We start from the raw sequence: 13,834 nt of genomic DNA on the forward strand, positions 1-13,834 counted from the left end.
ACAACCTGGGCTTGGTGAGTTACTGAGTATGCTGTGAGAACTTGGCTGTTTGCACTTAAATTTCTCTGAGCTTTGGTTTTCTAAGTAAAATGATGGTAATAGCAATCTCAGAGAAATATTGGAAGGGTAAAAAAGCTTTAAAGGATGAAGTTATGTTCCTGTGCGTGAATAAGGGATAAAATGTTTTGCATGGCTGGAACATTGTGGACATCTGTATATACTTTAGTTTTTGTCCTAGCCTCAGCACAATATGCAAATCTTCTGTTTCTGCATAGCTACCTTTCCAAATACCTAACAAACTGTTTTTCTATCTTTCTGCGTTTTTGGTTCTTCCTACTTAGCATAAAAGGAAAAATATTTACATTTTTACTATCCAGAGATGATAATCACTCTGCTAACATTTTTTTTATTATATCCTTCCAGATGGATTTTTCTTTCCTCTATTCTTTCTCTGTCTCTCAGCCTCTGCTTTTAAAGTGGTTTAAAATATGTAATTTTCAGTTTTTAATGATTCTGCTAGGGCGAAAAATTGGCAGCTACATAGGAAAGTTGCTGAAGCGGAGGCAGGAATCAAAGATTTATCCTTCTCTGATATAAAAACTTACCAATTTTTTCAAGTGTAAGGCATATTGCAGCCACTATAATTTCATTTTTTTTCCCTCTTTTTTTTATGTGAGCCAATTTGAGTTTATTTATTTCTTACTTACTTACATAGCCAGATTGCTGGCCAGTTTTCCTGCTGTTGCAAATAAATGACTTATTTTACACAAGTCTTTGTAAGTAAGAATCACTGGAGGGAGAAAGGGGTGTAGAACAGGCTCTTCCAGCAGGGACACCAGATGATGGATCACATTCACATCAGCAGTCAGTTAACAGAAAAGAGCAAGGAATGTAGAATTCCATTATGTCTCCTGCTCATTTATTTTGAGGAAGCATTTCATTTCATTGAATAGAGTACAGTTCTCACCATTGTGACAGCAAAAATAACACCTCCTTTTATGCTAAAGGTCCATTTAAGAAATACCAGTTAAAAATTGAACATTCTAATGGAGAGAAGCTTCAGTGTGCTTTTTCTTACTAGTATGATTGCTGCGATTATATCAAATGCAAAAATATTTATTGCATGTACTAGGAAAAGTGGAGAATTTTTGACTTGGATATAGTTGGGATTCTGGAAAACTTCTGTAGAAAATCCAAATAGAGTAAAAGTAGAGCTGTACACTTGCTTGTATGAAACTGATGATGGAAGCATGTTGACGCTCTTACCCGGCTGACAGGTATGGCAGAACATGCTAGACAATATTGGAAGAATAGTTAAAATGGAATAATTTGAATTGAAAAAGGGAAAGAAGCAGTCTGTAAGGCATGGGAACGACTAACTTCATTTCAACTGGGCTCCTTGACCAGAAGATGGGTGCAAAGTTAAATGACCTTCCGTGATAGTATTATATCTTTTATGACGTGTTACAGTAGAGTATCTGAAAAAGACTGTTATTATGAAGAAAATAGAATTGAGAAGCCAACAGGATGTGTACACAACATCTTCTTTAAGGCTGGCAGTACACACACTTCAATGAAATGAGGAAGGTGGAACCAAATATAAAATGTCTTAGTTGTATTGTTATCACCAAGAGATAGCAGCAAAATACATTGTTGTCATGCAGTTGTACAAAGAAAGAAACACACACACACACACACACACACACAATCTCCTGCAGGCTGGACGTACGTGAGAAGTGCTCAGTACTAATCTGTCCCTCTGCTAGTTAGTTCTGTACAGTTATCCCCACAGTCCTCTTCCTAAAGTAGACATTACTTTCTTGTTCAGGTCTAGAGTTGGTTGCCATCGCATGTAGTTAAAGTTCTGTAGCATGGTGTATAATATCCATAACACTCAACCCTGCTTACCTCTCATGAGGCACCTTTACCTGTCACCCCACAGTCTATGTGTTGAACCTCTGTTCCCTAGATACCTTGGGCTTGTTTCCAAATACACACTTTCATGTCCATTATTTCCCCCTGTCTGGAATACTCTAGAGCCTTCAATTAACAATTTAGTTGTTCTTTTTTGGTGCCCCTCCTCAGTGTGACCTTTTTAGAACCCTCATCACAGAAATAGTTGTTCTGTTTTTTCAGCATCTATGATTCTTTCCCTCCCTGTCATAGAATACAATGTGTATTTATAGTCTTCTCCTATTGCCTCATGGGGATTGTATCTCAACATCTAGAATACTGCATGGCACAAAGTAGGTACTTGCTAAATGTTTCTAAATATAAATGATTGTCCAAGCTTAAGTAAATACAGGAGAGATTCATATATATTCTTCAATGATTTGCATGTTTAAAGAGAATAATATAATGCTCAATAGATGGAAAATAACAATGAGACTGATCTATACCTGCAAAGAATGAAATGTTCTGAATGTGTATTTAAAAGAGAGAGGAACGCCAAGACAGTTCACTGGAGAAAAGAATAATCTTTTCAATAAATGGTGCTGGAAAAGCTGGATATCCACATGCAAAAAGAGTGAAGTTGAACCACTACCTCACATCATATGCAAAAATTAACTGAAAATGGACTATAAACATAAATCTAGGAACTAAAACTATAAAACTTGAGATACAAAATTTTATAACCTTGGATTAGCTAATGGATTTGTATATGTAACACCAAAAGCATGAGCAACAAGAGAAAAAAATACATAAATTTGACTTTATACAAATCAAAAGTTTTTGTGCCTCAAAGGACACCATTAAAAAGTGGAAAGAGGCCTGGGACCATGGCTCACACCTGTAATCCCAGCACTTTGGGAGGCCAAGGCAGGTGGATCATTTGAGGTCTGAAGTTCGAGACCAGCCTGACCAACATGATGAAACCTTGTCTTTACTAAAAATACAAAAAAAAATAAAATTAGCCAAGTGTAGTGGCACATGCCTGTAGTCCCAGCTACTCAGGAGGCTGAGGCAGGGGAATCACTTGAACCCAGGAGGCAGAGGTTGCAGTGAACTGAGATCGCGCCACTGCACTCCAGCCTGGGTGACAGAGCAAGACTCCGTCTCAAAAAAAAAAAAAAGAACAACAACAAAAATTAAAAGAAAATTCACAAAATGGGAGAAAATATGTACAAACAATATGTTTCAGAAAGGACTTGAATCTAGAACATATAAAAAACTTATAACTCAAGGATAAAAAAAAATTTTTAAGTGGGCAAAGGACCTGAATAGACATTTCTCCAAAGAAGATCTACAAATGGCCAGTTAGAACATGAAAAGATGCTCAATATCATTGGCCATCAGAGAAATGCAAATCAAAACCACACTGCAATACCTTAATATGCTAGGATTTCTATAGTTAAAAAGACAATAACAAGTATTGGCAAGGTTGTAGGAAAAATGGAATACACTGTATATGTTAATGTAAAATAGTACATCTGCTTTGGAAAACAATCTGGCAGTTCTTCAGATGGTTGAATAGGGAGTTGCATATGACCCAACAATTGCACCCCTAGGTATATACCTGAGAAATGAAAACATATGACCACACAAACACTTGTACAGGAATGTTCATAGGAGCATTATTCATAATAGCCCCAAAGTGGAACAACCCAAATGCCCATCAACTTATGAATAGGTAAATGTAATATAGTATCTTCACACAGTGGACTATTATTCAGCCATAATGAGGAATAAAGAACTGATACAAGCTAAACTATGGATAAACCTTGAAAACAGTAAGCTAAGTGAAAGAAGCCAGACGTAAAAGCCACATATTGTATCATTCCACTTATATAAAATGTCTACAATAGGCAAATTCATAGAGACTGAAATAAATCAGTGGTTGCCAGGAGCTGAGGGGAAGGAGTAATGGGGTATGCTGTTTCTTTGCGGAGACGAAAATGTTCTGGAAGTAGATAGTGGTAGTGGTTACTTAACTGTGACATTAAAACCTACTAAATTGGACACTGTAACAGGATGAATTTTATGTTATATAAACTAAATCTCAATAAAGCTAGTACAAAAGAAGGGGCGAGGGGAAGACAGTGACACGTCCCAGTTATGAATCGGGAAACAACGGGCAGCTGGGAAAATGGCCCCACTTTGGAGTTATTGGTGGTGGTGATGGTGACGGTAACTACTATGAATGTTGTGCACTGTGCTAAATGGTTTGTTTTTATGTCTAGTTTTCACTGTCCCATCTTTACATATGAGGATGCTGAGGCCAGGGTTGGAACCAGGATTGCAGCCCATGCATTTCTGATTACACTGACCTCTTTCCCATTATGATACAATCTCACAGTTCGTGGCAGAGCCTTGTCCTGATGGTTTTATTGCTTTCTGGCAGTGTGAGTGTGGGTGTGTGTTGTGCCTACTTACACATCTACATTTCTAAAACACCAGCTACTTGTGCATGGTATGGTCTTTATTTACCTTTTTTTTTTTTTTTTTTTTTTTTTTTTTTTGAGACAGAGTCTTGCTCTGTCGCCCAGGCTGGAGTGCAGTGGCATGATCTTGGCTCACTGCTACCTCCGCCTCATGGGTTCAAGCGATTCTCGTGCCTCAGCCTCCCGAGGAGGTGGGATTACAGGTGCGCATCACCACGCCTGGCTAATTTTTATATTTTTAGTGGAGATGGAGTTTCACAATGTTGGCCAGGCTGGTCTCGAACTCCTGACTTCAAGTGATTCACCTGCCTCAGCCTCCCAAAGTGCTGGGATTACAGGTGTGAGCCACCACACCCTGCCGGTATGGTCTTTAATTGTAAGAAAATTGAAGAGGGAGGCAAGTAAATCAAGATTTTACAGTAGTAACTCTAATCTGATTGAATAGAGAAGTTCTTGATTATAGCAGATTTGTTGTGTAATTAAATAGCTGAAAGTCCTTTAAAGATAAATTAATAAAATTGGTCAAATCTACAAAATACAAATGTCAGCAATAAGCAGATAATAAACTCCTGAAGTTTAACAGACAGCTGTGGAGGTGCAATCAACAGCATGAGCTTTGTTTTCTTAGGTTGAGAAGGGCTGGATTGGTGGACCTCACGGGTAACTGTGGACTTAGGGTGCAAAAACAGTGGAATCCTGTCATTTCAGCTCGGTGGTTTCTCTGATATAGTAGGTTGGGGGATGTGGTGTGTTTTGTGCCTTATTTTTTAGTGGGGTGAGAGGTAGAGGGATTCTTTTCAACTTGAGAGAAAATATAGACCTTTTTTTAAACTATGAGAAAGTAGATTTAGGTAAGCAGGAATTTAATCTTGTCACAGTCGTCATCTCCATTATGTAAAAGCATTTGTGAGTATGATTAGAGTTGAAACTGAAGGAGAACGTGGACATTACTTGCAGAGGCCTTTCTTCAGATTCCACCTTGGCTACTTTCTATGTAACTTTGATAAATTATTTCACCACATATGTGAACACCTACTTGATGTGGTAGAGGGAAGAATTAAGAGAAATGTTATGTGAGGTGTGGCACTCAGTAAGTAGTAGCTATACAATGAAAAAGACTGTTACAACAATTCCAGTGGAAGTTTGGCAGTGCTTGCCTTCCTAAATACATATTGAAATCACATGGTGTGAAGCAAAATTTTCCTTTCATTGTATACTGGCCGTGGCTCTCTGTTTTTTAACCTCACCATTAACTTTCTGAATAATTTATATGTAAAAATTTCTTAAGCAGATGCTTTGAGTTTTATTTTCCATGCTTCCATAGTAATTTATGATACATTTGTTCAAATGTTATAGGGAAAACTTCGTATTGACCCAAAGATTTAAAAAGCATATGAAGAGAAAAAGCAAAACCTCCAAGTTAATGTTCTGTCATTGGGAAACCACTCTTCTTTTTTCCAGATTAACTGTTGTAATCTCAAAACTTACTAGTCAAAATAAATATTTTTGTTGTGAGAGCAGAAACAACAAAAATACTGCAGTGGATTGTTTTGGGGATTAATTAATGGGTCAGTACCTGTTGAAATTATATATATTTCATTTCCCTTAGCCAGGGAAAGACAAGAAATGTATTGAAAAATATATTTAAATTTTGGTTTGGTTGGTCATTTGCCAATGATTGACTGTTTGGAGAGTTGGACAGAAAGCAGACACCTCTGTGGAGAAACGGTGGGGCCTGTTAGGTGGAAGCCATGCAATGCTTTTCCCCCATTTCCCTCAGCCAAGCCAGCTGAGCTATAGACATTAGCCTCGACTGCTTCCCTTTGGTAATTACAGCTGGGGATTAAACCACCGCTTTGTTTCACCTTCAACGTTGTGAAAATGATAACAGAAAGGCACATGGGGGACTGCCCTGTGCCCTGAGAAACTGAGATTCAGACCCATTTGGTGGCCAATAAGGAGAACTGGATTCTCTTTCAACACTTTTGGTCCTTCAGAGGAATTGATTTTTCTATAGGAAGGCAGGGAATTGTTCCATAGCGTACAAAGTGTGTGCATGGGGGTTGCTATTGTGTTCCGTGGAAAACAGCATAGTACTTAGATATTTCGTTTCAATTATCAATGGATTTGAAGCAATTTTATTTATCTTGTGGCTTATTTTGTCCAAGGAGCAATTACAGACAGAGTTGGCAATGCTAAATTAAAGAAATGTACCAAGGACATCCCCTCCCCTCAAAGTATTGTGCTGGTTTCCTCTTTCTGAGCCTTCTCCCTGTTCTGCATTTTCTCTTTGATTTCTTTCCTTTGTATCTGTGATCCCAGCATTGTGACATAATAGAACACGGGATTAGTGGGAGGAAACGAGGGCCCAAGCGAGGCTCTACATCCAACTTTCTGTGTGATTTTAGGAATATTAAGTGATTTATTTGGGTGTATCACTTGTTTACTTGATCATTGTCTGTCTTCCTTTTAGCATTTAAGTCCACAAAGGCAGGGACTTTGTGTGTCCTGTTCAGTCCTGTTCATCACTTGATTTCTAGTTCCTTGAAAGGTACCCAGCACATAATAGGCATTTATCAAAATTTGGCTATCTGGCTGGAGTCATTTTTATCTCGTGGAGGGAAGCGGAGAGAGGAAAGTGTTTCAGGCTCTCTGGGGTTCTTTTCTAATCTAAAATTAGATGATTCTCCTCTGTTCATATTATTCCTTAACAGGGTATCAAATGAGACTATAAGTAAGTTTCCAAAGGCGGCCATTACCAAAGCAGTGTGGCACACTCACTGATATTTAGCATTTTATTGACTAGAATGCTAGTTTTTACCTCTATACAAAAATGATAGTTGATTTTCATAGTAGGATTGACACAGTATCACATCCATAAGTGACTTTGGAATCATTAGTGTTAAATTTGCCCTTTATATTACATTTTACTTAATTGCACAATTATTATAACCTATCTTTCTAAATTAATAAGTCGTATTTGTCATATGTAATAACTTTTTTAAGAAAAATACCTTTTTCTGACCTGTTGGGTAGCAAAACTTTACCAAGTTTAGATGAATTTTGTATTTCTACACATTTCTTTGAAACCCATTAGGTTCACAAAATTAGAATTACATAATATGGTTATTTTAATCTGTGATAGGTGTTACCTGAATATCTTCAGAATGGGTTCTTAATTCTTTCTTGTACCAAGGAACCCATTGACAGACTGGGGAAGCCTTTTTTAAAGTAAAATATAAAATTCATAGGTACAAAGGAGACCAGTTTTTTCAAAACTGGTGAAATATTTTTTTAAAAGGTGATACAGTAATTTTTGTGCTGGTTTATTAGCACATTAATAACATCTAGCATTAATTTTGAAGTTGTGATTATTATAAAGATTAATATTTCTGTAACACTGTAATATGACATGGAAATGTCACATTTTGTTAGTAACCAAGTCAAAGGTACTGCTACTACTACTGTGATTTGCTGCCTACATTTATAAATCAGGGAAATACAAAATTTCAGTTGGATGTTAGTGAATAATAAAGATATAATTTCTAACTGAGATCATGGTCCCCTGAATTCTGTTCATCTTATTTTGGGGGGATTAGGGTCTGTGTACCTGGTTAAGGCTCTTGCCCCTTTTGGTGAGTAATAGTATGTTTGAAACTTAGAACCATAGCTCTGTTACTGGGAAGGGCCCAGACTGATTTCTTGATATCTCACATCTAATCTCATAATCTTAGTGGGATAGTACAGTAGTAGAAAGAGCAGGGGTTTCAGAGTATTCCAAACATGGGCTCTACCCTGTACAGCTACAAGTTGAGTAACCATGAAAAATATTCTAACTTCAGACTTTGCCTTCATTTCTGGAAAGGTATAGCTGTATCCTTCCCTGGAGAGATTGTCTGGGCTGTCTCATAGGTGTGAAAGTCTTGAATGTTAACATGTTCTGTTTAAATGTAAGGAATTATTTTACATTGATGAATATGCCAGTTGCCTGTTGGATTAAGTCTGGAAGACCCTGTTCTGTGTATTGGCATCACTGGAATAATCTGCCTTTGTTTCCATGGACCTGAGTGTGCCTGAGAAGCTGGACTGAAAAGATGTGACTGGCCATCTCTTCTATGATGGGTAATGGACAGGCACTGCAGATGCCCACTGTTGATAGCTTTATTCACATCTCAGAAGCAGCTCAACTGGGCACAAATAAAGCCATCGAATGTCTACTTACTGTTTTTCACCTAACAGAAAGCCTGTCCCCTAAAATAGCATTTCTGTTTAATCTGAAATAATTATTTGATCCATTTTAGTATCGATTGAAACTCTTTGGATGGAACTTTTTTCACTTGTCCAGCGTTCTTATGTGCCACACATTTGTTTGGAGGATTAGATTTGATTTTTTGATTTTTGAATTTGGTTCTTTTTGGTATTTAGGTCAGTAATATACAATAAAGTGTGAAAGAAGTGGAATGGCATTTCCAGTGAGAGTATCTGGGTATGAATCTTGTCACCTGTTTAGCCCACCTTAGGTTAATTTACTTAATCATAGCTGAAGATTCCTCAGCTAGAATTTAGGACTGTGATGCTGCTTATGTTAGATCTTCTGAGTTTTATGCAAGTCAAGGTCTGTGCCAAGTGTTTTATAAACTATTAAGTGATATACAAATTGTAGGAGGTGCTGTTGTCACTTCGATTCTTATATATTAAGTTAATCAATTTGCTGTTTTACTTTCAGCATCAGTGCCCAGTGCTGTGTTTTTTTGGGCCCCTGCTTTGAGATGAGGCCTCTTGGTTCTCTGCAGTATCTGGAGAAGCTTAGCCCTCTAACCATGGAGGGGGTTCCTCTTTGCCCATGGGATTCTCTATCTGGGGACAGCTCTGGGCTATAGTAAAGTGGAGCTGTAGCTAGCTAACTGAGGGCCCATCCTGGGGTCTCCAGTTCATAAGATGTGTCTCTTGACCTTGCTGGACTTCCTTCTTAATTTGGAAAGTCTTTATTACATAGTTCACTGAAGTAGTTGGATCAGAGAGGTACCACAGAGATCTGTATTTGTTTCCATTCGCCTGTCCAACCCTCAGGGGTTACCATCATTGGACAGTAGCACCTGGAAAGAGCTAGGTGTGTCTGGTAAAGTACTCACAGTTGATTTCATTTATATATGCCTTAGCTGTGCTCCTTTGCCAGATCTAAGACTTACATAAGTGTGAATAGAAGCTTGGCTTTATTTCTGAGTGTATAAAAGTGTTGGCATGTACAAAGCCAGTGGAAGGATTGCCATTTTTGAGAGTGTCTTCTTATACTGATCACCTCTGAAATAAAGCCTGTCGGTAAGATTCATGCCCAAAAATGCTGAAGACAAGCACCAGTACCTTCAGTACCTTCAGCTGTGATTCTCCTGAACAGCAACACTTGATTTGTTAACTGGAGCTAACCCTTCTCCCCTCAGTCTGTACCTTACCTATTGCCTGCAGTTGGTGTGTGGGTTAAAAATTAAGCATCAGCTGGGCAGTGTGTGCCTTACAGGCCGGAGGATCGCTTGAGCCCAGGAGTATTGAGCTGTATTACACTATGCTGACAGGGTGGCCGCACTAAGTTCAGCATTAATGTGGTGACCTCCTGAGAGCTGGGGACCACCAGATTGCCTAAGGACGGGTGAATTGGCCCAGGTCAGAAATGGAGCAGGTCAAAACTCCCATGCTGATCAGTACTGGAAACACGCCCATGAATAGCCACCACACTCCAGCCTGGGCAACACAGCGAGACGCTATCTCTTAAAAAAAAAAAAAATTCAGCGCCAATGGGATGGGAAATTTCAGATTTCTAGACATAAATGAGAGCGCTCATAAAAACTCTGGGGACTTTTTGTTCATGAATTAACTGATTAGCTAAAACCTTCATTTCGATCACCTATAAAACAGACAAAATTAGGTATTTAGACTTAATTGCCGGCAAGAACTGTTTGAGACAGACAATTGTAATTTTCAAGGAACTTTTTCCCGATTCAGAAGAGGATATCTATTATCAAGCTGTAAGTACTCTGCAGGATAATCTTTTTTGTTATTATTTAAAGGGCTTTTAGAAACATCACCAGTCGCTTATTTTTCCTTTTGAAGACAACAATAATCATGTTCTGTGGCAAAAGGAGCTGGTCCTAAACTTAGAATGATAATGAAAGTTTGCAAATATCAAATATTATTTCATCACTGTTAGCCATTTACAGATGTGAAGAGAAATGAGCTTGAAAAGTAGTTTGATGTTTTCAACCACACTTTTAATCTTTAGATTTGAAAACAGAAAAGGAAGTCTGGAAATTAGGGTGATATATTCAATTCTCCTAACCATTTTTTAATTTTTAATTTTTATTTTTGAGACAGCATCTTGCTCTGTCCCCCAAGTGGAGTGCAGTGGCATGGCCTCCCTTGCTCAAGTGATCTTCCCACATCATCCTCCCAGGTAGCCGGGATGACAGGCCCGTGCCAGCACGCCCAGCACAGTTTTGTATTTTTTATAGAGATAAGATTTTGCCACGTTGCCCAGGCTGGTCTTGAACTACTGGGTTCAAGCAGTCGCCCGCCTTGGCCTCCTGAAGTACAGGGATTACAGTCATGAACCACCACAGTCAACCCTCTCCTAACATTTTTAAGTCAAGTAGCTTAATCTATAAAATAAAATGTCTGACCACTTAGTACTGTAAAACTCTTTTGTTGCTCCTGGAACATTCCTTTATCCTAATTTTTCTTTCTTCTTATGGTACTTGGGTGATGGTGGTGAGAGTTGGCAGCACAAGGGGGATTGGCTAAGGAAGGTACAGACCTTACGTTTCAAATCTCTACCCTACCTGAAGAACAAGCTTGCCTTTCCTTTTTTATATTATCTACCATATTAGAAAATGCAGAGGGAAGAGTTAGTGCAAATTGGGAAAGTGAGTACCGATGCGTTTGTACTCCTGACTGGTGAGTAAAATAAAACTGCTCAGCCTCCTATAGGATTAAAGTAGAACTTACATTGGAGATGTTTGATCTTTCTGTATAAATGTTTGTGATAAAATCATGCTTATTTAAAATAAGATCAGGAATGATAGATATAAAATTAACTGGATTCGGATTTTCTGAGATTTTAGAATAGGATGTCAGCTATTTACCAGAGTTATGGAGAAAAGTTTTAATAATGACGTGCCAATATTCTTGGCAGATACCAAATCTAAGCAGATATACTTAATTCTTTTTTTTTATTTTATTTTGGCTTGCTTTCTTATTCATTTACTCGTTTAACCAACATTTACTGAAAGCCTTCTGTGTGCCCAGTTGCTTTTGAGGGACTTAGCTGGGTGGGAGAGACAGATGTGTAGTCCAAGCTACAGGATAGAGGTGCTGAGTGGAGAGGGGAGAGGTGAGCACCAGCCTGGTTGGGAGAATCCTGGATTCTGCCTATCTATCCCCTGAGTCCATGCAGCTTGTTTATATTGACCAGCCTTTTTCTTCTCTTTGTTCATTGTTCGCATGCTCACTTTTATCTGAGACATCTTCTCTTCCTGGGATGACCTGGGAGCCCACTTCAGGCATGTTGGCAGCAATAAGAAATTCAGCCTGAGCCTGACTTTCACACTCATTTGGTCCCAGTTTTCTGTGTCCAGGCAACTCACCCAGTGTTTTTTGCCACCCTGGCAAATTGGCTGCCAGCACATCACACTACGTACGTTTGTGGGTTCATATGTGTCCACGTGCAGAATCTGCCCATTTCCTGGATCATCCTGGGCCATCTGGGGCAGCCTTTTTAATTTTTTCTTTTGCCTCCTGCCTTTCAAGCTTCTCTTTTGATTCTTGTGGCTTGTAGCCCAGCAAGAGTAGAAGGAAGGAGCTTCAGGAAGTGAGGAGTTTATTAGAATTCCTTTGAAGCATTTCAATTCAGTAAGAGGAACTACCTTTTCTGTTAGCTAAGAAAAAAAAAAGAAAAAAAAACAACAGCCCTCAAAAAAAAAAATACATGTTTTTGGGAGATCCTTTTCAGTTCTTTTTTTCTGGAGGGCGGGGGAACGGAGTGTTGCTCTGTCGCCCAGGCTGGAATGCAGTAACGCGATCTTGGCTCACTGCAAGCTCTGCCTCCTGGGTTCACACCATTCTCCTGCCTCAGCCTCCCGAGCAGCTGGGACTACAGGCGCCCGCCACCATGCCCGGCTAATTTTTTTTTGTATTTTTAGTAGAGACGGGGTTTCGCCATGTTAGCCAGGATGGTCTTGATCTCCTGACCTTATGTCGTGCCCACCTTGGCCTCCCAAAGTGCTGGGATTACAGGTGTGAGCCACCGCGCTGAGCCCCATTGTAGTTCTTATACACAAAATTGATCCTCCTTTACCCAGTTCCATGTCCTTGAGTGTATTACCTTCACTTCCCTAAGCATCATTCTTCTTATTTCTAAAATGGGGATAACTGTAACTGTATGTGCCTCACAGGATTGTTGGCAGGATTTAGTGAAGTGGTAACATTAATAGTAGTAATTGATGAGTAAGATTTTGTTACATTATGTATCAGGTACTGTTCTAGGAACTTGAACTCTACCTAACTCCTTTCTGGTAGAGGGTATTAAAGCATAGCAGTATTCAATAAGTATTAGTTGTATCCTGAATCCTTTTCACATCTCTTAATAACTCAGGTATCCTAATTCTCAACCGTTGATTGTTCACCTATTTACTTCTCAATATACAACTTCTGTATAATTTTCTACATAATGAAAACTTTGGTGTACACACCAGTATGAAAAATCTTGGTTCTGCAGCATACCAGTTGCACAATTTAATCATGCTGTGCTTTGGTTTTCTTCATCTAAAGCAGGGATGCCGATACCTAATTCTCAAGTGTTAGGGAAGTTGAATGAGATGGCCCATGTCAAGCAGCTGACAGACCACAGGCACTGACTGATGTCCTTTTCCATCTCCCATCCTGTGCTGCTCCCGGGAGCCCTCCATCTTGCTGTTATCCCTAGGCTGTTTTATTTTGTTTTAATGATTCTCTTGGTCATATTTATAAGAACACTAGTATAAGACAAAGATTCTCTCCGTTGCACATTTTGTGCCTTATTCTGTAGCCACTTATGCTTGTTTCTAGGCCACAGGATAGCAAGAATACTAGGCACGTAGAAGATTTTTTGTAAACATATACTAAGCTGGATAAAACAGACATGATAAAGAATCAACCTGGCTTCTATTTGCCATCAGGCCAAATTTCTTCATTAGCCTGAGCAAGATGGCTCAGTGTTTGTTCATAGAGGCTAAATGTCTCACTTTTTAAAAGAGAGTTTTTGTTTGTTTTCAATCAGAAAAGGCTTGTAGAACTTAAGGTAGAAGAAAGTGCTGGATTGAGCCTTTGTATTCTGAGGGGGTATATTAGTTTAGTAGGGCTACCATAACAGAATACCACAGACTGGGTAGTTTACACAAGAAAAATTTATTTTCTTACAATTCTAG

The 13,834-nt window shown here is 38.8% G+C and overlaps 1 protein-coding gene across 2 annotated transcripts in view; it reads left to right on the forward strand.

The window, feature by feature from the left end:
* FNDC3B (fibronectin type III domain containing 3B) overlaps positions 1-13,834 on the forward strand; it is a 361,800-nt gene that overhangs the window by 188,037 nt on the left and 159,929 nt on the right. The gene's annotated exons all lie outside the window — the stretch shown is intronic.

Source organism: Nomascus leucogenys, chromosome 11, assembly GCF_006542625.1.
Source record: "Nomascus leucogenys isolate Asia chromosome 11, Asia_NLE_v1, whole genome shotgun sequence".
NCBI lineage: Eukaryota > Metazoa > Chordata > Mammalia > Primates > Hylobatidae > Nomascus > Nomascus leucogenys.